This window comes from Leopardus geoffroyi, chromosome E2 (assembly GCF_018350155.1).
Source record: "Leopardus geoffroyi isolate Oge1 chromosome E2, O.geoffroyi_Oge1_pat1.0, whole genome shotgun sequence".
NCBI lineage: Eukaryota > Metazoa > Chordata > Mammalia > Carnivora > Felidae > Leopardus > Leopardus geoffroyi.
The window spans coordinates 60,355,899-60,382,732 of NC_059335.1; the positions used below are offsets into that span (position 1 = coordinate 60,355,899).

Below are 26,834 nucleotides of genomic sequence, written 5' to 3' on the forward strand. Positions count from 1 at the left end.
TGAGGTGCTTATTCAGGAGGCCGACGTTCAGAAGCTTCAGAAGGTCAAGGCTTTGAGCTGTCTAACTGTGTCAGGTCTCAGCCAGATTCCTGGTGTTTGGAGGGGAAACGGCTGCTAAGAATCGCGGGTGCTGCGGAGTGCCGCCGCGTGCGAACCCTAGAAGGGGCACTGTCACCACTCTTCAGTTTCAGTTGGGGGACCCGAGGCATAGAGAGGTGAGGAAGCTGACTCATGGCCCACAGCTGGTTCATGGCACGATCAGGGTCCAGAGCAGACGGGCCGGGCCGCCCACGGGCCTGTGTTCCCTTTTCCAGCATTTTATTGTAAAAAGTCCGACACACAGGAGAGTTAAAACAGCCTTGCGGCGAACGCCCACATGCCCACATCTCATTCCACCGTTCACGTGAACTGCATTCGTGTCATCTGTCTCCATCCGTCTCTCGTCCCTCTGTCCATCCGTGAATCTGTCTTTTTTTGGTGTGCATTTCTTTTTTTTTTTTTTTAATTTTTTTTTTCAACGTTTATTTATGTTTGGGACAGAGAGAGACAGAGCATGAACGGGGGAGGGGCAGAGAGAGAGGGAGACACAGAATCGGAAACAGGCTCCAGGCTCCGAGCCATCAGCCCAGAGCCCGACGCGGGGCTCGAACCCACGGACCGCGAGATCGTGACCTGGCTGAAGTCGGACGCTTAACCGACTGCGCCACCCAGGCGCCCCGATTTGGTGTGCATTTCAAAAAGCATTTGCTGACACTGGTAGGCTTCACCCCAAACACTTGAGCTCACATTTCACCAACTGGAGTTCGATATTCATGTTTTTGCGTGAAATTTCCATGCCATGAAATACACGCACCTTAGGTTTACTGTTTGCCGAGTTTCAACAAAAGCAAACGCCTATGGAACCCGTCCCCGTATCAAGACTTGGAGCTGTCCCATCAACAGTCTCCATACTTCTTAATAAGTCTACCCCCCGTCCCTCGGGGGAACCACAGCCCTGCTGTTTTCATCATAGATTAGTTCTGCTTGTTCCAGAACTCTACATAAACCAGAGTCAGCATTTTTAACCGCTAGTCCACACCGCCATGTGATGAGGGGTTTTCCAAGGGCTGGCTGTGGGGGACCGACAGATCTTTCCTTTCTCTGAGCGTCAGCCGGGGTTCTCCTCGCTCCTCCGGCGAAGCGGAACCAACAGGACATCTACTGTCTGTCTATCCCTGTCTGTCCGTCATCTATCCATGTTATCTATCTAACATCCCTCTCTCTCTTGCTATCTACCTACGAAGCACCTCTCTCTTTTTATCGTCTATCGACATCTGTCTGTCTCCTTTCCCTGCAGGGAGAGAGAGATTGATTTTTATTTTTTTTGAGATTTATCTTAATTTTAACGACCGTGGGCTGGCAAGTCTGAAATCTGTAGGGCAGGTCAACAGGCCGGAGACGCTGGCTAGACGTCTGCTACGGTCACAAGGCAGAATTGTTTCTTCTCTGGGAAAGCTCCGTTTTTGCTCCTCGGAACATCAACTGGTGGGAGGAGGCCCTCCCACCGTGGGAAGACTGACCCCTGTTACTCAGAGCCAGCTGACCACACGCTCCCCGAATCTACCGAGTACCTTCGTGGTAACGTCGCCTCTGGCGTCTGGCCAAACGGCTGGGCACCCCGGCTTCCCCAGCTGACACGTGAAACTGACCTTCACGCTGGCTGTGGGAAGGCGGGGTCCCCGAGCGGGGGCGGGACCTCAGCGGCCGTCAGGGGGAGCCCGAGCGGGCCGGGCTGCTGACAGCACAGCTGTCGTGCCCCGAGAAGGTTCTGTGCACCGCTCTCCACAATGAGGATGACGCGCTCCTCCCCACAGATGATCTGATTGTGTTTTAATGAGAATAATATTTGCTGCGAGGAAGGATGAATCCAGCCATGTTTTTATGTCAGCCAGATGTCTTCAACTATTTACCCCCTCCCAGGATTAGGAGTCTGGCAAAACCTGTAGTGCAGCCGCCCCCCGTTCTCCGCCCCCCCCCAAGGTCCCTTCCCCCGGCCCCGCCACCCCCCTTACTGTCAAGCCCATGGGTGTTTCCAGGGAAATGTGGGCCATGTGTAGCTGATTCATTTACACGTTGCTCATCAAAATACAGCTTTGTCAGAGCTAATTGGCAGCCGGGTAGCCTTTCAAGTCCTTTTTGTGAGTCTCTCACCATCCCTGTCGTTTCGGCCAAGTGTTACCAGAGCCTCCGTCCGAAGCTCAGAAGCTCTGGCATCTGAGCGGGCACCAAACTCGGCCGGACGTTTTCTGCCGATCTTCGGCTGAGCAAAGCCTGCAGCTGGGAAAGACGAGACTCCGGGCGTAGTTAACTGTTTTCTCCCCTTAACGTTTTTCAGGCTCACAACACGCTCTGGGCGGAGCGTGCGGGACCCAGCCGCCGCTGTGACAGGTAGGGCTCTGCCCCTGGGTCCCGGGCCGCCCTGGGATGGCTCCGCGTGCGACCGAGTTGCCTCGCGCGGGTCTCTCTTTGACAGGCTGTTTGCTTTCGCCGGAGAACGGGGCAGGGAAGTCGTGTCTGTTTCTTCGCCCTGGAGCTTAGCTCGCTCTTTGATGTGTTCCCTCAGTCCCTTTCGGTGAATACCTGCTGGGCGACGCGCTCTGGGGACAGGGCTGGGCGGCAGCCGTGACAGCGGCTCGTGTGCGTCCCTCCGGAGGGACCGACCCGGGGTGCGGAGGCCCCGCGCGGCCTGAGAGGGAAGCGCTGGGCGGGGGGGCGGGGGGGGGGGGCGGAACACGGTGTGCTGACACCATCGTGTGGGAGGAGGGACAGGAGGTGGGGGAGGTCACGCACGTCCCCACTGCGCGAGGGAGCTTGAGATGTCGACCGGGCTGCGGCAGGTGTCAGACTGGGTCCAGTTTTGCTGCCGTTTCGGTCCAGTTCGCCGGGAGGTGATGGACTCCGGTAGAACTCGGGTCTGCGACCTGCCACGTGTGCACGCGGTGTAACCCTCCCGGCCAGCACGCGACCCGCCCTCCGCAGTCGGCTCCTCCCTCCCGCCAGACCCCTGCAGCCCCTGCTAGACCCCCGCGACCCCTGGTGCACTCCACGAGACCCCCACAGACCCCACCGTCCCCCCCCCCGCACGACCCCTGAAGTCTCCGCCAGATCCCCAGGACTCCTGATACACCCCCGCGGACCCCACCGACCCCCACAGACCCCGCCACGCTTCACCGCCTCACACAGGCCCCTGCTGGCCCCAGCAGCCTCCATCCGATTTCTGGCACCGGAGGTCAGTGCTCCCTTTTCTGGAACGTCACTGAGGTGCAGGGACCCACGATGGGACCCTGCGCGGCTGTGTCCCCTCCCGCCACCCTGCGTCTGACGGTCTGCTCCCTTTACGGCCGATGGCACTCCCCGATGCGGACGCCCGGTGCTGGCTTGTCCACCCGGGGGGGGAGGGGGTGGCCGCTGGCCGGGTCTACTTCTGCACCGTCGAGCACGGAGCCCCTGGGAGCCCTTGTGCCGGCCGGGTGGGCCTCGGACCCCCGGCTCCCCGTGTGGTCACGTTTCGGGCCGCTGCCGGACGTCTTCCAAGGCGGCTGCAGCGCGAGGCTCGGCCACGCGGGACAGGTGGAGCCCCGGCGCCCGGCGGCCTCCGGTTCTGCGGGGTCAGCGTCGCTGACCTGGGCCATCCTGGCGGGTGTGCCGTGGTCCCTCCCGGGGGCTCGGATTGGCGCTTCTCTCACGACTAACATGTTGAGCATCTTTCCGTGGGCTGCACCGGTGGCCTCTTTATTACAGGTGCGGAGGGGGGAGCGTTGGGCCGGGGGCCGGCGGGGGGCCGAGCCCGGGTCTCAGCTGCCGACTCGCTGTGTGACCTCGGGCGAGTTCCTCGGCCTCCCTGAGCCTCACCTCCCGCAGCTGTTTGCGTCGGGGCTGCCGTGAGGCCGAGTAGTGGGTGGCCAAGCGCTTGCCCCTTGGTTGCGAGGTCGTCGTGCGGTCGCGGTCGTGGGCCGCGAGGAGCTGCGCGGGAGTCTTGCTGTCACTCCCCCTGCCTCGGTTCTGCCGCCGGACGTGGCGGCGCCCCCTTCCTTACTCACGTCCCCGTCACAGTCACGGCGGCAAAGTCGACTGTGTTGACTTCGACTGTGGCTGCAGAAATTTGGGTAGCGGGCTGCTCTCACGTACAGGTCTGTTTTGTTTCCTGGGGCAAGGGGGTGGGGGGAACTGATACACGAGGGTCCGTTCCTTCTGGAAGTCTATTCCCCATCAGGATCCTCCAGTTCTCACCCTCCCCCCAGCTTCCCTGCCACCCCCCCCCCCCCCCGCCCCGCACACATGCTGCCCTGGGCAACACAGGCAAGACCACGTTCCGACTTTCTCAGGCCACGAGCCTTGGGACCATCCTGGACACCCCTCCGTCCCGCCCACGTTCCGGCGTCAGCAGGTCCTGTGGCTCCGCTTTCAGGGTGGGTCCAGCACCCCAACGACGAGGGTGACCGCCTCATCGCACGCACTCGGGCGGCCCCTCCTCTCCCACCGGGCCCGATGCCGTGACTCGCGAACGGGTCTGCCCGGTCCCCCCGCCCGGGCCTGCAGTCCGTTCTCCAGAGAGCGGGCGGCCAGAGGTCTCCCGTGTCCCTCGTCCCCAACCCCCGTCCACACCCCTCCCGCCTGTGACCTTCTGCCCAGGCCACCCCCACCGGCTCCGTCAAAGGCCTCCTCCTCAGACCCCCGCCGCCCTCGGCATCCCCCACCTGCTTTGTTCGCCTCACGGCACGGGCGGGCAGCTGACAGGTTGTGCCCGTGTTTCAGGTCTGTCCTGCCTCTCAGGTGTCGACCCCCGTGCCACGGGGGTTCCCTGCCCTTGTTCCCTGCCCGTCCAGGCCCCCTGTGCTTGATGTGCGCAGGGCCCGGGGCACCTGTTGAGGGAGCACGCTGGGAATGGCCTTGTGGATCCCCCCGGACTTGGTGACGGCAACGGCCGAGAGCTGTAGGGCTCCTCTCGCGAAGATCAGACTCAGGAGGTAAATTACTTTTCCGGAACCACCGAGGAGTCGGGAGGTGGTCCCGCAGGTCACGCTCATCCGGTCACGGCAGGGCGTACGTGGGTCGTTCTTGAGCGTGGGGGTGTGGGAAGAAGGTATTAAGTCCGGATCTCTGAATACCCCGGGGCCTGCCGACGGGCCCCTCAGGAAGGCATGCACACAGGAGGCAGCTGTTGCATAGATGCCTCCCAGACGTCAACCTCTGCGGTCCTTGCTCTTGGGTTGACGGTTTTTCTGGAGTGCCCCCCGCCCACGTTCCAGCTGAGGATGAGGAAGAGGGCGAGCCGGGCCCCAAACCCCAGCAGGGAGTGGGGGAGAGGCGTGTGTGGTCTCGGGGTCCGGCATGCAGCCTGCGGTAACGGGCGATCGACTGACTGATGGGTTGAGGCGGCTGGCGCTCGCCTTGCGTTGTGCCCTGGATCCCCGTCAGAACGGAACCCCTGCCTGCGCCAGGCCGGAGAAGGGCCCCTGACCCCACACTCCCGCTGCTGGGGATTCCTGGGCTCTTCACTCCCTAAGCTACCCGAAGGTTCTCTTTCTGAACCAGCATCTTTCCAGCAGCGCCCCCCAACACCGCCGTACGCACGGAAGTTGCAGGCTCCTCGGCTTCGCTCTTGGCCGTGCGCACCCTCCACCCTCTCAGCCTGTGCGGTCACCGTCCATCTGAAGGCGCCTCCTCCGCCGGTCCCTCTGGGTTTGCCCCTTCTGTTCCTTTGCTCGCCTCTCGGTTTTGCTCAGGGGCAGAGAAAAGTGGCACACATCGTCGGTCAGATTTAACCAGAGCTGTAGACTTGTTTCCAAAGTTTCCAATTCTATCTGAGAGAAGCTCAGTTAGTCATTATTATGACTTTAACGCCTCTCAAACAATTGCTGGTCTCTTTCTTAATGAAGGAAGAGGAAGCTGCAGGAAGCAGGGGTATCTAACTGGAATTTACGCATAGTGTGTCGTTTTCGTTGTATTCGTCTTCGTGGATTCCTTGGTTTGTTTTTTTTTTTAAAGCAAATGATACTGATTCCCCATTGGTAGTCGTGACAAAAACTTCTCTTTAAGATAAATTTAGATGTGTCGGAAAGAAGTTGATTTTAAGGAAACACGGTAAGGGAAGAATGAGGTAGGTATTCTCGAGATTTGGCAGATGTCATCGGAGGGGTACATCAATGATTGGTGTTTGGGAAACCCTCCAATAGCAGGAAATGCTCTGAGCTTCTGCTGGGCAGACCTGAACTCCAACCCTGGCTTCCCCTGTCATGGTGGTGGACCCCACCACCCTTTACAGATCATTCGGGGAATTCAGTATGATGTCGATACGGATTCCTTACCTGGGCGCACCTAGAGGGGTGTGGAACACGTTTTGGAGATCGCTGTCCTAGGAGCTCGGTGACAAGTACCCGTCCCTAACTGTGCCACCCCGGCCCCCGCCCACCTGGCACACCCAGCAGCCCCCAAGGCAGAGACCTGCCAGTAATTCCTCCAGGCTTACGATAGCTGCTTCCAACATACTTACCGAATAGTGATACCAATAGCCTTAACCCCTGTCGCCAGGCACGGTATCTCCATCATCTCTAATCAATATTGTCCTCAAACGTCAGCCTGGGGAAAATGCTCGTAGTCTGTGGTTAAATAAGGACGTGGCAGAGAGTTTATAAATTGCCGTAAAGTCCACAGCTGCCCTACCTTGGGGAGAAATGCCCTTTATCCTGAAATTATGTCCTTTTCGTTATTTGATGAAACGATCCTGTTAGCAGGGGGTAATAGATTTTTAGGGTTTTTAGTTAAAATGTGGAAATAACAGATTATCAACCTGACATTCGACCAAAAAACTCATCTGAAAATTTTACTGCTTTGGGGACATCTGATTCTGGCCAGTCTGGAGCAACGGGAACAGGCTTACTTGCCACTACATTTTCACCCAGAAAATGGGGTGAGGTCGACAGAGCACGGCCTCACACATCGGGAGGCAGATGGTGTGAGGAGGGAAGCATACAAGGGTCCCGTGACTGCACCAGCCCCTCAGGAGGGAAATGAAATAGAGGCGGCAGGCTCACCTAGTGGGGAGACTGGAGTTTGGGGAGACTGGAGTTCGGGGAGGCCAAATCAGCAAGAACTGAGGGCAGGGGACCAGGGGCCTGTAGAGGGACTCCACAGCGTTGTGCTGAGTGCTGAGTGCACACGTGTGGGGAGGAGGTGCCCGGAGGGGCAGGCAGAACAATCCTGGGAGCTCACGCAGGACTGGCTAGTTTGTGTTTACAGCAGGCAGAGTGGGAAGGACCTTCTAAGATGCTGGCATTGGGCGGAATCTCAGAAGAGTACCCTCTGCATGATGGTGGTAAATTAGCTCTCACCGAAGTCTGCTCTGGACCCACCCTAACAGCATTTAAAAGCAGATCTCAGGAGGATATGACCGACTCCAAACAACTGGACTGCACACCTGAGTAAAATCCATCACTCTTTAAAAGAGCACAACAAAAGCCAGAAAGCAACCACGGACACGGTCGATGTCTGGCATTCAATCACAAATAACCAGGCATGGAAAAAAAAGCAGAAAATTAAGACCCATCATCAGGGAGAACATGAATCAACAGAAAGAGACCCAGAAGCGGCAGAGGTGATGGAATTAACAGACAAGGTTAATACAGCTGTTGGAAATATGCCCCACATGTTCAGGAAGGAAGAGAAATCCGTAACGAGAAATGAAAGATATAAAAAAGTTACACATGGAACTCTAAGAGATGAAAACTTAATATTCGAAATGAAAAATGTGCCGGATGGGACTCACAGCAGATAAACACCGTGGAATTAAAGATCAGCGGGTTTGAAGCTATAAAATTGATCCAAAACGAGCCAGAGAGAAAAAAAGACTGAAAAACAAAATAACAGAAGCCTGGTGCCCTGTGGGGTAATACCCAGTCCTCCAGCCCATGTGTAACTGGGCTTCTGGAAAGAGGAGAGAGAGAAGCAGGGACAGAGAATGTTTTGGAAAAATAATGGCCAGAAATTTTTTGAATTTACTGGAAACCATAAACCCACAGATCTAATGAGCAAAATAAACCCCATGTAGAATAAACATTGAGAAAGCACATGAAAGCACATTATAAACAAATTGCTGAAACCCGGTGATAAAGCAGAAACAGCCAGAAGCAGCTGATAAAAACAGCACTGTGCATGCCCGAGCAGAGCTGTGAGGGACAGCAGACCTCCTGCCAGGAACCATGCCACCCGGAACACGATGGGGCGACGTCTTCAGTGTGTTAAAAAGGGGGGAAGCTGTCAACTAAGATTTCACTGCCCAGTAAAAATGTGGTTCAGAATTGGAGACAAAGGGAACACTGTTCAGACGAGCAAAACCCGGTAGAATTCATTGTCAGCGTATCCACCCGACAAGAAATGTGAGAGGCGTTCTTCCCGCGGAAGAACGGTCCCCGATGGAAACGGCCCCCCACACAATAATTGCACAGGTGACCGGAAAATGAAATGATAATTTGCTGTCCAAAGCAGAAATAATACGAACGCATTTTGGGGTTCATATTACTCATGGAAGTACCATCCCCATTGATAACAGCACGAGGGACGGGAGGGGGACACGCGAGTGTGTTGTCCTCACACCGTGTGTGATGAGGCGTAACAAGATGTGGAGGCAAACGGTGATGCGTCTCACACGTACGTCGTAACCTCCAGAGCACCCACTGAAAATAAAACGCGAAGGCGTAGCTGATAAGCCCATGGTGCGGAGAAAGGAGAATCATTAAAATACGTCCCTCGGGGCGCCTGGGTGGCGCAGTCGGTTAAGCGTCCGACTTCAGCCAGGTCACGATCTCGCGGTCCGTGAGTTCGAGCCCCGCGTCAGGCTCTGGGCTGATGGCTCAGAGCCTGGAGCCTGTTTCCGATTCTGTGTCTCCCTCTCTCTCTGCCCCTCCCCCGTTCATGCTCTGTCTCTCTCTGTCCCCCCAAAAATAAATAAACGTTGAAAAAAAAAAAAAAAATTTAAAATACGTCCCTCGGTGAACCCACAAGAAGCCATGACCGTGGGAGCAAGAAAACGAGGAAGGGACAGGAGAACAGAAGCCAGATCACGGGGACGGTTTTAAAGCGGCTCGCACCGATAATTACGTTAGCGTCAACCGTCTAACGCTCAGAGCGGACACAGACCGCGAGACGGGACGACGTGGGGACCCCCAGGAAGCGCTGCCTGCGAGACGTGCGGCCTCACTAGGAGGGCACACGTAGGCTGGAAAAGACAAACCGTCTAAACCAACCAGCACGAAGCTGGAGGGGCTGTGTCAGTGCCGGAGTAGATGTCGCGTCAAGGAAAGTGTCCAGGGATAAAGAAGTCGATTCTCGGCATAAAGGGGCCAGTTTGCACAGAGGACACGAATGCTAAACGTGTGGGTCCTTAGTAACAGCTTCAAGTGTGAAAAGGAAGCCTCAAGAGCGTTGTGGGGAGACAGGGAGAAATGCACGTTTTTGGCCAGAGGCTCCCACACCTGTGCCCTGCAGGGTCGTAGCCGGGGGTGGGGTGGGGGTCCACAGCCAGGGCAGGTGGGGAGGTGCCAGGAAGAACACGGCAGTGGCTCGTGCGGCGGCGGGGCCGACCAAGCCAGCCCGACGGCAGGGGTGCAGCCACAGGTACAGCCGACACTGTTATTCGTAGGAAGACCGTCTTCTTTCCCCGCGGAAGCGTCGGCCTGCCTTTCAGGGTCCTCCCACGGGGTCCGGCGGGCCCACGCAGGCTCCTCCCCCTTACGTGAAGCCAGCTAATTAGGGACTCAATCCCATCTGCCAACCCCCTTCCCAGCAGCGCCTAGACGCGCGTCTGGCCGCCCGACTCGGGCTGTCGCCCAGCACAGCCAGCACAGCAGCCCTGTCCCAGCAGCTAGAGGACAGGCGGACAGAAGATCGGTGATGACACAGGAGACTCAAAACACGTTACCAATTAGCTGTGCCCAGCTGGCACCCCTAGAACATTCCAGCCCACGGCAGAGCGCGCATGGAGCGTTCATCCAGATGGGCCGTATTCCAGACCATAAACCAGATCCCAGTAAATGGAAGATTCGAACCATACAAACTGTGTTTTCCGACCGAGGGGGTTAATTGCAGAGAGGTCCGGAGACTTCTCCAAGGCCAGGTCGCTAATAAGAGAGGAGACTAGGGTTTGGACACAGGCTTTCTTCCCACTTCCTGTGCCCCTGGCTCCGGGCGAGCGAGCAGGTCTGTGCCCCGGGGATGGGACCCGGCTGGCACCGGGCGGCACCTGTGTCTTGTAAAATGCTCCACGTTGCTGGTGACCGTGTGTTATTGGTGCCAGGCTGCACAGTCGGTCGTCGAGCTCAGCGTCACACACGTCGTCAGAAGGGCCTCACGGGCTCCACCCCGGGCGCGTTTGTCTTTGCAGACCGACCCCCGGCATGCACTGACGTCGTGGGAGTTTCTCTGGAGGACCCAGAGAGGCGGCGGGGACAGCGTGATGGATTGGAGCTGGCTGGGGACCCTGTGTCCCTCCTGGAGGTCCAGGGGCACCCCCCAGACACTGCCAGAGTCGTCTCCGACGGAATGCGGGGTGGGGACGCGGCGGCCGCCTGGGCCAGCGTGGAAGCCTTCACGAGCCACCTCCTCCCCCGTGAGATAACGGAAGAGGTCCTGCTCCAAGATGTCTTGACCTTGGAGCTCTAGCTGAGATGTGAAGGTGGGGACCCTTTCCCTGTTATCACTGAGTCTTTGTCCCTTGGCAGGCTTCCGGGCTGCCTGTGGTAGGTAGTTCTGGGCCCCGTCCGGGCAAACACAATCCCATCATCCACCAAAACTCAAATGACCCAGCACATCGTCTCGCTTACTCATCTGCTTTTGTGGCAAGTTCGGGTAAAAAAGCGGCTGTGAGAAAAGACAATTAAATCCAAACCAGATGTTGCACGAAACACGTATGTGAACCCTAGATGACGAAGCGACGTGCCCAAAAAGCCGCGGCGGGACGGGGACGTGGCCGTTCATGCATGGCATGCTGCACGGAGGTCCGGCGCCAGGACCACGTGAGCTTTGCCGAGGCCGCAGAAATCCCGAAGCCGAGGCCATGTACTTATCTGCTGATTGGCAGGTGATAATGCTTTATTGGAGCACAGACATTTCCGGAGTAATTCATCCCTTCACTCATCTGGTTGGGAGAGGGGAGCACTGCGGGGAGAGGGGGACGTGGAAGCGGGTTAAGGGGGCCGAGGTCGAACGCGTTTGCCAAACTACACAACTACAACGAAACGCTGAATTAATCACCACAAATTAAGACACTGTTTACCGAGGGTTGGAGGGGTCCATCGCTTAGTAACTGTGGGGCTTCCTGTGTCCCTCCTGACCCCCCTCCCAGCCCCCGCTGCCCGCTGGCAAGCCGGCGTGTTTTTCTTGCCACGTGAGTCCGCTGGAATCGGGACTCGGGTTCTCTTGGGAGCAGCGTGTTCTGCGGTTACTCTGAGCGGGGACAGGGCGTCAGTTCTCCATCGCGGCGCTGAGCGTCCCCAGCGCGGCCACGGGGACACCCCAGGGAACCCCGCCCCTCTGGCCGGCAGCCCCTGCGTGGGGCCTGGGGGCCTGTCTTCTGCTGCGCGAGGTTCTGCCTGTGTGGGCTGCAGCCCAGCGAGGTTCTGACCACGGTGGCCCCGACTTCTGAAAGCCCCCCCACCCGGCCTGTAACGGGCCCACGGATTCCACGGTGTGTCCGCTTTCCTGGGAGGTTGGTGACTTTCCGATCCTTATTCCAGGGACCACCCGCCCGCCCACCCCGTGCTGCAAGACACGGGGCTGGGGAAGGGCGGGGGCCCTGCCCACAAGGGGTGCACAGGCGGGAAGGTTGGGGGGGGCCCTGGTAGCAGGGGCTCCGGGAGGCTGTGGGGTGGGGAGCAGCGCACTGCAGGATGGGGGCCCCCAAGGGGCTGGGATGCAAGGGCTGCGTCTCGTGGACCCCGGCCCAGGCGACCGGCCGTCCCTCCCCAAGGACACCAACGTACAACAGGACGGCCCTCCGTTCGCCACCGGAGCGTGGCGCCTGCTTTGGACTCTTGTGCGTGTCTCTTTCTCTGCTCCTTCCCAGCTTGCCCTGTGCCTCTCAGAAATAAATAAACGTTAAAAAAAAAATTTGAAAACAGAAAGTAAAAGGACAGAAAAGTTGCGGCCTGAACACAGCATATGAAGTGGCTGTCAGACGGGGATTACCAGACGGGAGGACGGACGTTTTGTGGCCCAAGCGTCGTTCTGCAGGGAGGCGTCACAGCTGCACGTGCCCCGGCCCCACACCTGAGGCCTGAAGCTCCTGTCCGCCAGCCGTCGCGAGGCGGGGGGCAGCAGGGTCCCGGCACCGCACCATCCACGCGGACCTGCCAGACATCCACGGGACCGTCCTCCCCAAATCAGCGGAACGTGCCTTTTTTACAAGGGGGCACGGAACATCCGCCAACGGGCCACGTTCTGGGTCATAAAACAAATCTCAGCGAGTTTCAAAGAAATGAAATTCTGTGGCACGTGTTTCGTGGCCACAGTAGAGTCAGAGTGGAAATCCGGAGTATCTCCACCCACCCCGAAGACTGCCCGGGACCCCGCCTCGTCCCACTGTAACAGGAGCAGCGGAGGACGGAAGCCGCGAGAAGCCACAGGCGGGCGAGGGCCCCGGTGGCGGGCCCACAAAGAGTGGCCGAGTGGCAGAGAGGGTCTGAGTGGAGGCGTCAGTATTTTGCCGCAGAGGGTGGGACAGACGGAGGCTGCAAGTCGGTGTCTGTGCCCCAGTCCTGTGTGGACAGGGCGGGGGGGGGGGGGGCATCTGCGGGGGGCCACGTGCGGGTCGGGCGGCCGTCCTTCCTGCCCACGGGAGGGAGAGCCCACATCGCCTGCAGCGACTCTGCGTCTCTGCTCCCCATCCTGGCTTCCCCGGGGCCCTTCTGGGTGGCTCCGTGGCCCCGTGGGTCCCCTGCCCGGCACCAGATCTCCCAGGGACACGGGGCGGGTGCCGCTGACTGATAAGTAGCACCTCGCGGTCTGCCTGCCGCTGGAAAACCTTCTGGAAAGTGGGAGGAACCAGCTATTTCACATATTATTTCTGCCATGTCCCCAAAGATGCAGCCAAGGAGAAAGCTATTTTAGCCAGAGACTGGAAAGAAAAAGGCCATTTTTCTTGGCCGCGTGGTCTCAGTTCCCTCCGCTTCTGGCGATGGGTCTGTTTTCTCTCTCCTCGCTACGGAACGGCAGCACCGCCTGTGTCCGCCGACCCGTGGTCCTCCCGCCTCGGGCTGTGGGCGGTTGAGGTCGCCTCCGAAGCTTCCAGTAAAGCAGGCCTGCTCCGCGGTGACCCGGGGGCCGCGTGCGCGGGCCGTCCCGTCACGAGGGTGCTGGACCCTGGTCAGGAAGCACGCGCTGCTCACGGGCTTATTCGGGGGACACGGCCTCTCTCAGCCCCGTGGCTCCTGCCTGCCTCGGGCCGGGCTCGTGCGGAGACACGCGCGCACGTTTCCGTGTGCGTGCACACGTGCGCACGGGCTCGCAGAAACATTCGCCCGCTCTGACGCACGCGTACACGCGCTCGCGGGTGGCGGCCTGGGGAAAACGGGAGAAACGTCCTAAACTCTCAGATCAGCCATCACCCTCCACCCGTGGATGCCGTTGGTAATCGTTTCTGCGTATTCCTCATAAAACCGGATTCGAGAAGGGGGTGCGGCCTGGCCCAGTGGCCTTCCTTCTGGGACGAGCTCCCAACCCCAGGCCGCAGCGTTCAAGCGTGTCTTTTTCCGGTGGGACACTGGATTTGTTAGAGGGTCTAGATCAGGACCTGTCGATGGGTGTCCACGGTTGGCCTTTGTCCCCCCTTACAAGTCGGCCGGTAACGGGAGGCCGTCCCCGTAGCCACAAGCCTCTGGACACCAGAGCTGCTCCCCCCGAGCCGGAGGATCTGGGCCGGCTACCCCTGCAGGCTCCCTCGCGGTGATGTGTTCAGGGGAAGGTGAGCCAGACTTGTAGCCGGAGAGTTGTCTTTGGCTCAGCGTCCTCACGAAGCATTTAGCCTTTTCTCCGAGAGACCAGCTGGGGCGAGGAGTCAGAAGACATCCCTAAAGATAAGTGCCAGCCGCGGTCCCCCCAGAAGGCCGCAGGGGCCCCCTTCCTCCTCACAGAAGTCAGCTCCGCCCAAGAGGCACCGGCTGCTGCCGGAATGTGCCAGCCGGGGCCCTGCCGCATGTGCTCAAGCCTCTTTGTGCGGGAAAAGTGTATGCAAAGTAAAATAAACAGGGCTGCGGTCGGGCTGGGGGCTGCCGCCTGTGATTGAGTCGGGGTGGGTCCCAGACCGGCCGCTGCAAGACAGACCCTCGGGAGACGCTGGACTCCGGACACTCGGCTCGACTCCCCGCTGCGGGGGTTGGGGGTGGGGGTCTGGGGGCGGTGGGGTGTGGAGGTGCCCTGGCCAGAGGTGGGAGCCCGTGGGAGGGCCAGGTGGGCTTGGCCCAGACGGGCCCTCCGAGCCGGGAGCCTCGGCTCTCGGCGGGGTCCCCGGAAGCCCGGCAGCGGCCTCCGCGCCCGCGCCCTGGGGGGACGCCGAGCCTGCCCCGACGCGTGGCTGCGGTCTTGTGTTCAGCCTGGGAACGCGCGTGTCAGCGCAGGAAGGACGATCCCCGAGTCTGCACCGTGTCTCTGTGATTAGGACGGTGCTGGGTGATGCCTCCCTCTGTGGGACGATGCTCTCTGCGGTAACGTCTTCCCACCAAGGAACCGGCCACGCCGTCCCCCGCCCCGCGTTCATTTGGGGGATTTGGGACCCGGAGAAGGCTCTGTAAATTGAATCTCAGAAATGCTGAGAGCATCCCGAATGTGGTTTATAGAAACAGGCTGAAGTGGTCCAACTCCGTGCCAGACTGCCTGCATTTTCTTACATCTGTGAAATAAAAACCAGACAGAATGCTTTATTAGAATGCAGTGCCTGATGCCATTTTTTTCCCATGGCGAATGTAATCGGCCCCAACTTTTTTGTTTCTCTGCCTGTTTATCTTGGAGGGTCTCGAGTCCCGTGATGGATCCTTCCTCCTCCTCCAGAGCCACTGCCCAGCCCTTTCTCCCCGGCGGGGTCTGGGGAGGGGCCTGGCAGGCAAGCGGGTAGGGGGCCTGACCCTGACCCCCCTGCAGAGATCACGGCCTCCACCCTGCACCCGCCCCCCCGCGGCCTCTCTCACGCAGGCCCCTGGCTCCTGGGCTCGCCCTTCTTCCTTCCGGGACCTGGCCCACAGGGGAATCTGGTCTGGCCCTAAGCGGATTCATGCTCCCTGTTTCCAAGCAAAGCCTGCTGTCCACCCTGCCCGGAGCGCCCTCCCTTCCTGCCCTGGGGGCTCCCACTCATCCGCCCCCACCCCGAGCCGCTCCCTCCCCCGAGCTCCCGTGACACTTTGCACATCCTGTGATTGTAGCATCCACATCGCGGGTGGCCGTCTGTTGTCTGTCTAGCGTGGACCTGGGACGCCACAGCTGTCGTCCTGAGGGCCGGCTCCCGGGCGCGCCTGAGCTGCCCGTGTTGAGGATTCACGGAGCGTGTGACTCAGCAGGACAGGACATTCTTGTTTAATGATGTCATCGTGTGCAAGGGAGGAGGACATAGTCCAGACCCTGCGATGCTCAAAGTCGCTAGAGCATCCGAATCCGCTGGAGGGCTCGTTGAGCCTGGACTGGCAGCCCCTCTCCCCAGGCTTCTGCTTCCAGAGTTCTGGCTGGGATCCCAGGGGTTGTCGGTCCTGCTGGTCCCCAGGCTGGGGGGCACTGACCTGCGTCCCAGGCCGGCAGCCTCAGCATCCCCTGGGGCCCTGCTAGAAAGGCAGAGCCTCACCCTGCTCAGACCTACTGCGTACGAATCTGATTTTAGAGACCCCTCGGGGGGCTGCCGTGTGTGTCAGAGGTGAGGAAACACTGGTTTCGACCCTGAGCTCCCTGGTGCAGGCATCACATACTGTTCCTCCTGTGCCCTCTGCACGCGGAGGCCCCTCACACACACGTGTCGACTGAATGCTCGGTAGGCCGAGTGTCCCCCGACTTTCCCTTCGTTCCCCAGTTGCGTATGAAGTGTCCCCGCCGCGGGGAAGACGCTCTGTCAGAGATACTGGAAGGACGCTGCTTACGGACACGTAGCTTCAGCAAACACACGCAGGCCTTTCTCGGGCCTTCCCGAGGGCGGCTCGGCCACCGTCATTTCTGAGGACGACAAAAATCTGAATGCCCTTCCCCAACTAGTGCCAGAGGGAAGAGCTAGAAAGATAAACTCGGCCACGTTTGGGGGCCCGGACCCAACAGCAGAGGGGCGCGGAGGCCTCGGACGCCACGGCGTTTCTTTCCGGTTGAGTCTCTCGTGGTGCCACCTGGCCGCCGTCAGGGAGGGATGTTGGGACCTGTGGCCACGATGCCGGCCCGGCTCGGGGAACCCCTCTCCGGAAAGCACTGGGTATGTTTATGTATGCAACGAGCGTTGATCGTGCTCCTGCTGTCTACGGGGCCCTGGCCGGGGTTCAGGGGACCTGCCCTTCACAGAAGGCATTGCTCCCCGTGCTACTTGCCACTGTGGAAAAAGCCACAGGAGTATTAGCCAGCCAGGATGGGACGTTCGAGAGCCCCATCTGTACCCCGTGGCTGCCCCTCCCTTTCTATCTCGTCTCCCCCTCTGATTCTTTGTGCTGGGAAGTAGGTTCTCATACGTGGGACTGCGGGCTTTGGAGCAGTGGGCGGGTGGGTCCCAATCCATATAAATAGCTAATCTGGATAAATCAGGCCCAAACCTTCCCGGTTTTCCGGGCATGTATTTTCGTGTGTTCTGGAACATTCTGAGCAGCGTAGACTCACGGGAACAGGGAAAACGTTTGAAGGCTAATTTCCGATCGACGTTTTCTGGAGAAGAAAGAAGGAGCCCATGAGCACCGGCCACGCCAGGCCCAGTGCCTTCCGCTCTCCCGCCACGGCCCCTGCGCACCTGGCCCCGCGCCAGGCCTCACCCTCTTCGTCACGCGCTTTGTGACATTAGCGGCGGCTCGCTGGACGAAGGAAGGCGGGACAGACACTGAGCAGACACTGAGCGCAGACGCTGAGCTAGAGAAGTAAACTGGGGTGAGATCACACATACCCCATAATGTGCTTCTGAGATTAGTTCTTGGCCTGAGGGCAGTAGGGAGCCATTAGAGACTCTAGGCTGGGAGCAACCCAAGCACAACTGTGTGTTAGGAGCATCCCTGTCGGATGTGGTGGGGCTGAGCTGGAGGCTGAGGTGAGGCGGGTGCAGAACCCGGGGGAGGGGCGCCGCTGGCCTGAACTGGGGAAGCGTGGGTCTAAATGCACACACAGGATGATCGCTAATTGCTACAAAGTCACGCTTCCGGTTGACGCAGTGGTCGTGTTGGCTTCTTGTCGCCTCTGTAACAAAGGACCACAAACCAGGTGGAAGTTTACCCTCTTGTAGCCCGGATGCCAGCAGCCCCAAATCAAGGTGTGGGCAGGACGGACCCTCCAGGAGAGGGCTCTCCCAGCTCCTGCCTCTCCCAGCTCCTGGGGGCTCCCGGCACCTCCTGGCTGGTGGCCGCGTCCCTCGCGTCCCTCCGGCGTCTGCCTCCGTCCCGCAAGCACACTTGTGGTCACAGTGAGGGCCCACCCCGCCGCCGGGTAATCTCAGCTCCCAGGACCCGCCGGGCAGAGCCTTGGCCACGTCGGCAGCCCCTCTGGGGTGCGGGTTGGGACGGGGTATCTCTGGGGCTGTGGCTCAGCTGGGCTCACGCGGCCGGCACTCCGTCCACGTGCCGGGCTCACCGGCAGCTGGAAGCGGCTTCCACGGTCGGTGACTCAGCGGGACCTGCCCCCGGGAGCCCGTCGGGGCCGACACCTCTGATCCTCTCAGCAGCCCGATGAAGGGCCGGGCAGCTGCACCCCTGCGCGGGCAGCGGCGGGACAGCCTCTGGGGGGGCCCACGCGCCGCCCCACGTCACCCAGCCAGAGGCGCGTCCACACTGTGAGCGGGCCGGGGGCGGAGCGAGGCCTGGGGCTCACGGGCAGGGCAGCGGGGAGACGGGGCTGCCGGGAGGGGCCGTTGCAGAGAAGCCGGGCTACCCCTTGGCTGGGGAGGGGGGCCGGCAGAGAATCTGGGCCTCGAGCACAAACGGAAATGCTGGCGGGGTGTCTGCTTCCGAGCTCAGGGGGCACGCGTGGTGGAGTGTTTCCAGCCCCGCTTCCTTCTCGAGAGGGCCCTGGCCTCGCGGCGGCAGCATGGCCTCTGGAAGCTTCCGGTCCCAGCCCCAGGGGCGTGAGCCGCTTCCTCGGAGGTCCCCAGCCACGCCCCGGCACCTCATCTCGTGGGCCTGACTCGGGCCACGGCCCCTGAGACCAGGTGATGGATGCTCTGACGGGCTGGGCCCCGCGGCCGTTCTCGGAGCTGCCCCGATCCGCCCGACCTGAGGAGGGGAGCGGGGAGGACAGCCGAGGAGCCGGCACGGGCGGCCGGGGCACGTGGGGGTGCCCGGCAGGGCCACTGCCGTCTGACCAGCACGCCACTTGCAGACGGCTGCTGGCATCTACGGCCCCGGCAACCACGTCCGGCGTGCACGGGGCACGGCCTCCAGTTTCACGCGAAATGAATTCGTAGAATCACACGCGTCCGGGGGAAGGGGGAGGGGAGGGAGTGTTCCCTGGGCACGTACCGCGTGGGAGGCGCCGTGTCCTTGACGGAAATCTCGCTTAATCCTCGGTGACCTTGAGAGGAGGGCGTAGTCATCCCCAGGCCCCCGTGAGGACGGCCAGCGGCAGGCGCTACGCCGGGATTTGAGCCCCGGGAACCCGCGCGAGCCTGTCAGGTGCCTCTTCTCAGTCAGAACGTGTGCGTGTCCTCGTGCGCTGCCGGGTGAGGACATGGTCACCTCCTAGACGATCTCTCCGATGCCGTCCCTGCCCAGCACGGGAGCCAGGCGGGGCTCGAGAGCCTCTGTGGCCCTCGGGTGCTGGTGGAAGCCGTCTGGGGAGAGGGCTCCGTGGGGCTTAGCGCAGGCACTGCCTTTAAGGGGTTCTCCTGGGGGAGCGGGGTCTGGATACTTCGGGACAGTCTGGGGGCGGACGCTGTCTGTGGGGGATCGTCTCAGCCCTCAGTCGAGCCGTGCCCGGGGCCAAGGCCTCGTCGAAGGCGGGGCGGGTCCCCACCCTCCCGCCCACCCTGCTTGGCTGCTGTGGCCCCGTTTCCTTAAGCAGGGGACGGGGGGGGGGCCGGCAGGGCGGGGGCGAGGCGGGTGCCAGGGTCTCCACCTCCCAGATGGCGACCCCGGGCCCGCGGCTCACAGGCTCTGCAGACCGCGTGCGCGCTGCTTTTCGGAACACCCCAGCGTCCCTGCGGGTCGCGGCTCCACAAAATAAACTTGCTGAGTCGTGGTCCGTTGCGTGACGCCTTCTCGCTTTGCTCCGTCGTCTCATCCAGAGATTTTGTTTCCTCCCCGCTGACGAGTGCCGGGCACAGAAGGGCCAGCACCCAGGGGCTCTGCCGGCTCCCGACGGCCCTCTGTCACACGGTGCCTCCGCCCACGGCCCTGTGAGGCTCACCTGATTCTCGCCCCGCAGGTGACACCCCTGGGACGCCCGGGCCTCTTTCCGCCCCAGAGCCTGCGCCTGGCCCGGCGGCTGCGCGAGGCCCCAGAGACGAAGGATGGTTCGCGTTCTAACCGCTAGACAGGGGTGTGTTATCACTGAGGACAGGCGTGGACGCAAGCACGTCCCCTCCCCTCCCTCCTCTGCCCTTCCCCGCCCTGCCCTCCCTGCGGGGAGAACTGGCTGGCACCCTCGCTCCTTGGGTGGGGGGCCCTCTGGCAGGTCGCCCTCTAGCTTGTGAAACCAGTTGCTTTGGCCTCAGCGCCTCCGTGGTTGTCCAGCCCATCCTTCATCACGTCAGGGCCCCTGGGCCGAGCGCAGGGTGTTGCTGGTGCTTTTCTGCCAAGTACGAGAGCCTCTGAGGATGGCCAAGTCGTGTGTGTCCAAGAGGGCGTCAGGGCCTGGGAGGTGATGTGGGGGCCTCTGGTGTTGCCGAGGGGGAGTGGTCAGGCCGCCGTGGCTGGTGGCTCGGCCTCAGGATACGGAGACACTTTCATGACAGGCAACCATGTCAGCTGTTGGAAAGCACGTTGCACGGATGGGGAGCAGTGAGCGAGTCTCCTGCCCAGCTACTGAAAGGGCCACTTGCTTTCTCTGGGTCTTTCTCTCTACCTAATAGCTCAATGCTCCTGAGGGCTCCTGTCCTGATCTCCCTGAGGGCTCCTGTCCTGATCTCCCTGAGGGCCCCTGTCCTGACCTCCCTGAGGGCTCCTGTCCTCATCTCCCTGAGGGCTCTTGTCCTGATCTCCCTGAGGGCTCCTGTCCTGATCACCCTGAGGGCTCCTGTCCTCATCTCCCTGAGGGCTCCTGTCCTCATCTCCCTGAGGGCTCTTATCCTGATCTCCCTGAGAGCTCCTGTCCTGATACCCTGAGGGCTCCTGTCCTCATCTCCCTGAGGGCTCCTGTCCTCATCTCCCTGAGGGCTCTTGTCCTCATCTCCCTGAGGGCTCCTGTCCTCATCTCCCTGAGGGCTCTTGTCCTGATACCCTGAGGGCTCCTGTCCTCATCTCCCTGAGGGCTCCTGTCCTCATCTCCCTGAGGGCTCTTGTCCTGATCTCCCTGAGGGCTCCTGTCCTGATACCCTGAGGGCTCCTGTCCTCATCTCCCTGAGGGCTCCTGTCCTCATCTCCCTGAGGGCTCTTGTCCTAATCTCCCTGAGGGCTCCTGTCCTGATACCCTGAGGGCTCCTGTCCTCATCTCCCTGAGGGCTCCTGCCCTCATCTCCCTGAAGGCTCTTGTCCTGATCTCTCTGAGGGCTCCTGTCCTGATCTCCCTGAGGGCTCCTGTCCTCATCTCCCTGAGGGCTCCTGAAAGCAAACCCTCCTTACCTTGCCTGTCCCCACATAGCCTCAAGAGGCAGGAGCCATTGTCATGTTAATCCTCGCATAGGTTAAATGATTTTCTCAAAGTCAGCTGGATGGTGCCTCAGAGCCTGTGCAGCAGCAGCAGCAGCAGCAGCAGCAGCAACAACACTAGCTAGGATCCCAGGGCCGTGACCTCCTGTGGAGGTGGCCAGTGCTGATCCTGATAGAAAGGGGCAGATCTGAGAGCCTCAAGTGCTAGGGTGGGCAGGGCTGTGGGCCCCCAGAGGTGGGCTCACTGAACCGCCCAGCAGGGAGGACGGTAGCCATTGACCCGGGGCTGGCCCAGCAGTCAGTGTGGACAGGAAGTGGCTGCTCTCTAACTCAGGCGACATGTGGCAGAAATGTTAAGATGTCCCCTCCTCTTGGCATGCGGACACTATCTGTCCCCTGGCCTCTGCCATCTAGGAACTCATATTACCTATGAGAAGGAGCCTCAGGAGTACAACTGCACTCGAGGACCACAAGCCGACCCGGCGTGGAAACCAAAGGAAGCACCGGGTTGGGACGGAGCTGCAGGCCGCGGGGGCCGCCCTGCTCTGCCACTTGCCGGGGACCTTTCCTGACCACAGCAGGAGGCGGCCAGGCCTGTGAGCCCGTCCTGCCTCTGGGGCTGGTGGGCACTCTTCCTCGGCACTTCAGCGGGTCAGCGACAGTGCAGGTGACGGTGCGGGGGTGGGGGTGGGGGGAGCAGGTGGCCTCCGGGGGAGGGGCTGGGCACCTTCCTGCAGCTCATCACCTTTCTCCACGAAGAACCAGCTGCTGACAGCCATCCCTATTTTCTAAGAGCTGCAGGGCCAGAGGAAAAAAAAATGGGAGCCCTGCAGAGCCCTGGCCCCAGCTTCGCACACTTCCCTGCCCCTCCCTACCCCTCCCTGCCCCTCCCTGCCCCTCCCCACCCCTCCCTACACCTTCTCGCTCCTCTCTGCGCCTCCCTGCAAACCACCTGCTCTCAGATACAGCTGGGCGCGGTTGTAACCATATGACCTCGATAACGTGTGCACAGAATGTGCTTTCGGAGCAGCATGGATTTTGCCGCATGTACAAACAAGGCCTCCCGCTTTAGAAAAGCACAAGGAGGCCAAGAGGGTGAGGGCCCCGTCTTTCTGGGCTCAGGCAGCGTCTGCACCAGGGCTGTGCCACTGAAGACGGCCGGTCTGGGGGCCTTGGGTAGTGGTTTTGAAAATCCACGATTCGGCTCCCACTGATGGTTTGAAACGAGGCTGCTGAGGCCTAGGATTTTCCGGGGCGGCACGAGGACTTTGGAGGCCGCCGCTGCCGGCCGGGCCTCACCCCCCACCCCGCCGCCCTGCCCGGGAAGGCCTGGCACACAGGTGGTGACGGCCCTCGCGGAAGGGCCGAATCCACGCACCGTGGCACACAGAATTCCATTAAAAAGGGCAGTGCGAGTGCCCTGGGGGGCCTTGGGCTGTCACGGAGGCACAAGCACGAACAGAGCCAGGACATCGGGAAGAAGCCCCGTGGCTCTTTCGCCGGTTTCTGTACTCCGAGCTATCTAAACAGAAATCTCTTCCGGAGGAATTCATGTTCTGTGTAAACTGGTCGAGGCCGTGCTCTGTGGGTTTGGGGAGACAGGACAGAGCTCCAGAGAGAGCACTGAGGGCGACTGAGGGCCAGATAGCCAGGCCCACGGTGCCTGACTTGGGAAGCCGGGACCGTCCTGCCCAGAAGAGAGAGCAGCACTCCACACGGACGTCTCCCAAATCAGCAGCGCTCTATTCTTGCCGGAGACTGGTGCTCTGACTCACCTCCGTCGGCCCCGCTGCATCCGGCAGCCAGCCTTACGCTTTCCATTTGCAGGCGGGGAAAACTGAGGCCCAGGAGGGACAGGGACGATGCGAAGGGGCGATCAGGAGCTGTGTGTCCAAGCCCCAGCCTTAATTGTCTGGATGGCACCGAGCCTCGCCGGCCGGCCCGGGTTAAATCTGCCGCCGGTGACGGCTGGCACTGGGGCAGGAGGGAGGCTGCTGAGGCAGGTCAGACAATGGCCCCCAACGGGGCAGCGTTCGAGATTCTGGCGAGGGAGGGGCTCAGCCTGCGGCAGCTCTCCCTGGACCCGCCCGCAAGGGCCTGAGCACAGGAGAAGGGGATCCCCTGAGAATTAATCACTGCAGGTCACTGGAAAGATGCTAAGGGGATGGAAAACATCCACAAGGAGCGTCTCACCCTTGCTCTCCTCCGCGGTCCGCACAATGTCCCTTTCCAACGTGATGTCACCCCCGCGTGGGCAGGAAGGGGGGTGCTCAGAGAGCACCCGTTGCACGAGGCCCCGTGGCTGGAGAGAGCAAGGGCTGTGCGTGGTCCGTTCCTGCCAGAGCTCAATCCCCCGGGCCACGTGGCATCCGTGGCCACCTTCTCCCTGCTCGTCGGGGGTGGCAGGCCTCTGATGGACGGCTCACTCTTGAACAGCCGTTTTCTCCTCCTCTGGGTCACGTTCCACCTGGGCTGCCCAGAGCGGGGACGTCTTGCCCAGCTGGTCATATTGTGTATCTATGGCAGCCGCCCACTTCCCCGTGATTTACCGGGCTTGGTCCACACTGCAGAGAACGACACGTCTAGGAAGCTGGCCGTCTCTGCTCCGGAGGCCATTGGAGAAACCGTACCTGTCAGGAGAGCTGCCCTTTTGGTTTTGATGGTGGAGCAGAGCCATCAGGAAGAACACGTGGGTAGAAGGGCGAGGATAGCAGGCCAGGCCAGCCTTTGCCGTGGGCGTCCCGCCCCCTCGTGCAGCGGCAGGGAGGGGGCTGTCCGGCCCTCGGAACAGCAGGCCGTTCCCACCGAGCCACCCATCAGACCGGATTTCTAACCTCTGCGTCCTCGGTACTGGGTACACACCAGCGGCACAGCGTGTGGGGTCACGTGGCATTAAACGCTCAGTGGAGAGCAGAGGTCTTTCCCGAGGACGTGGGGGCCAGAGTTTGGGGCCGACACGAGCCGGTCTGCATTCTGGAGAAAACCCTCGTCCGTGGTGTTAGTTACGCACTACCGTGTAACAAACATCCCCGAGCCGCAGCAGCTGAATGCAGTCAGCATTTACCGTCTCCCCGTTTCTGTGGGCCAGGGGCCTGGCAGTGGCTTGGCGGTGTGGTGCTGGCCTCACACTGTCTCACCCAGCCTGTCAGCTTGGCTGCAGGCATCTGGAGGTCGCCTGGGCCCCAGGGCGTCCATCTCCAAGCTCGTGCCTGGAGGCCTCAGTCACCGGCCACACGGACCCCCACCGGGAAAGCCATCGGGGGGGGGGGGGGGAGTGGGGCGGTGGGCGGGATGCTCTCGTCTTGTACGTCACCCACCATCACGTCCACGGCCTGCCGTGTGTCAACAGCCAACCACGAAGCCTAGCCCACACTCAAGGGGAAGGGACTTCGTCTCCACTGCTGAGAGCAGGGGCGTCCAAGTATTTGCAGGAGTGTTTTAGAGCCGCCATGCCCATCGCAGCCGGATGGAGCTAACCATCCGTTTATTCAGAAAGTACTTAAAGCTGACGGTGCGGCGGGCGAGGTAGGCAGCGGTTGGATGTGCTCCTCTCCCTGTGCCGGGGGTCAGTGCTGCGGGGAGCCGCCTGTTTTGGAGAGAGGGCAGGGCCGGCTCGGAGTGCACCCCTGAGGGCCCGGCAGTAGGGTGAGGCGGTGAGGGGCTGGTGCAGCGGGGCCGCCCCTGCTCCTGCCCCCAGGACCTTCTGCCGAGACGGAAACCTTCTGCACCCAATCCACACGGTTGCCCTTAGTCACACGTGGCTGCTGATCGCTCGAAATGCGTGTCCGGGAACCAAAGCACTGAATGTTCGGTTTTATCAAATTCTGACTCATTCCGAATGCGTTAAGTAGCCGCCGTGACGAGCGGTGACCACCGGGGACAGTGCGGGTCAGAGAGCAGTGGCTCGGGCTCACGTGGCAGCCAGCCAAGGGGGTAGGGAGTGGCGGGAGCCGGGAGCTCTTAGAGGGCGGGGCCGGGGGCAGGCCTCGGGACTGTGGCGTCCGGGGTTGAACTCTGGCCTTGTTCCTAGGCGGCTCCGTCTCAGCCAAATAACAAACGCACTGGTGAGAAGCCCATGTGGCTCGGAGTCAGCGAGCGGTGGCGGGCCGGCCCCATCCTTAGGGCACTCTTCCTCCACATCGAGGGGCATCGCCGCCTCCTAGTGTCCTCTAGGTGACCCGTGTTGGCCTAGGTTCTGCCAGGGCCCCACTTGGAGCAGTCGGGGACTCACCAGGAACCGGGGAGGGGGGGCGTGGCTTAACGCCCCAGCTCTGGTCTGCACACGCCCCCCGAAATGCCTCCCACATTCCCGCTCTGATGTCACCGGGGGGAGGCTGCACAAGGCTCCGCGGGCTCTCTGAGGCGTTCATGGACGTTGTCCAGGGACACCTGTCAGCCCCCGTGCGCACCTGCTGGTCACACGCACGGGGGTTCTGCACGTCACAGCCAGCCCGGGCCCACGGCCAAGTCCTGGGTCACCCGCCCCCCATGGGTTCCGAGTCCCTCTCCCAGCCCTGGAGGCTCGAGGGGCACCAGCCCGGCCTGCGGGAGAAGCTCTGTGCTCGTGAGCTTGTCCCCAGGGCTTCCCCCGCCTCTGAGCATCCCACAGCCCGGCGGAGTTTGCCAGAGAAAGATGAGAACTTTGAGTTACAAAAAGGGTGTTTTCAGAGGAAAGAGGCAGCCGAGGGCGGGTGAGTGGCTGGTAAACCAGAGCAGGGTCCGCACGGCCCCTCGGTGCCCTTGTCTCCGTGGTGGGAGCGTGCCAGCGGGAAGGCATTCGGGCCTCCAGGCGAGCCGAGAGCAGGTGGGTGTGAGGAGCCGGCTCCGGCCTGCGTGCCAACCGTCGTTCGGGTAAAGGCCCCCTCGCCCCCGCCTCTCCCCGCGGACATTCCTTGGTGAGCGGCCCGTCTTCCCGAGGATCCAGCCGGCCCGGACCACCCGCAGGCTTTCGCGGCAAAGCAAGATGTCGTTTCGGGGCTCCTGCTTTCCACGGCGCATTTGTTCTGGGGGTGTGGGAAGGGGACGGTGCCCCCAAGCAAGGTGCGGACGGGAGGGACAGCGCACCCCCGCGGGGTCTCGCAGACCCTCCGCTGCTCTCTCCGGGGGTGGTGAGGAGCCCTGAGCTGCCCACCGGGGACGGCAGAGGGCGGGGGGCGGGGGCGGAACGCATGCTTGCTCCCCACCGGCCAGCCACTGTCTGAGCGCACACCTCTGGGTAAGGGGCCTGCGGCAAGGTTCCCGGCGCTGGGGGCCCCAGAGCTTTCTCCCTGGGCGGAGTCCAAGGTGATGCCCCACGCGGCTCCTAGCGCCCGCCTCCGATGCCCGGGTCGTTCCTGCAACACTTTTCACTCGATGCTTCATCGTCCTTCTGTGCAGGCTCCTCGGGTGCCCAAGACCGAGGACAGCATGGGGGTGGGGCGTCTGTCGGGGACAGCCTGGGGGGGGGGCGTGGAGGTGCGTGAGGGGCAGCAGTGTGGGGTTCAGAAGGGCCCAGGGTGGGCTTTGAGCCCCAGAGGGCTCTATGCCTGGCAGGTTGTCAGTGCCCCTTCAGAGGCTCCGGGGAGGGTCCTTCCTGCCTCTTGTGGCTGCTGGGGGCTCCAGGTGACCCCTGGCTGTGGCCGTACCCTCCACCCCTGCCTCTGTCTTCACGTGGCCTCTCCCCTATACGTTTCTGCGTCTCCGTCTGGCTTTCTCCCGGGGACACCAGTCTCTGGGTGAGGGCCCACCCTAATGGCCTCATCTTGACTTAAACACATCCTCAGAGACCCTGTTTCCGAATGAGGCCCCCATTCACAGGTACTGGGGGTTAGGGCTTCCCCGTGTCTTCTGGACGGGCCGCATTCACCCCCT

The 26,834-nt window shown here is 61.4% G+C and overlaps 1 long non-coding RNA gene across 2 annotated transcripts; it reads right to left on the bottom strand.

The window, feature by feature from the left end:
* Window positions 1-11,092: 11,092 nt before the first annotated feature.
* LOC123577757 lies at window positions 11,093-21,600 on the bottom strand. Of its 2 annotated transcripts, none has more exons than XR_006702070.1 (2): window positions 17,138-21,600; window positions 11,093-16,905 (listed from the first exon to the last, which is right to left on the bottom strand). It is a non-coding gene; the product is annotated as an uncharacterized LOC123577757 (long non-coding RNA). The 2 variants fall into 2 exon arrangements; XR_006702071.1 differs by having other exon boundaries at window positions 16,988-21,600.
* Between the last annotated feature and the right edge of the window lie 5,234 nt (window positions 21,601-26,834).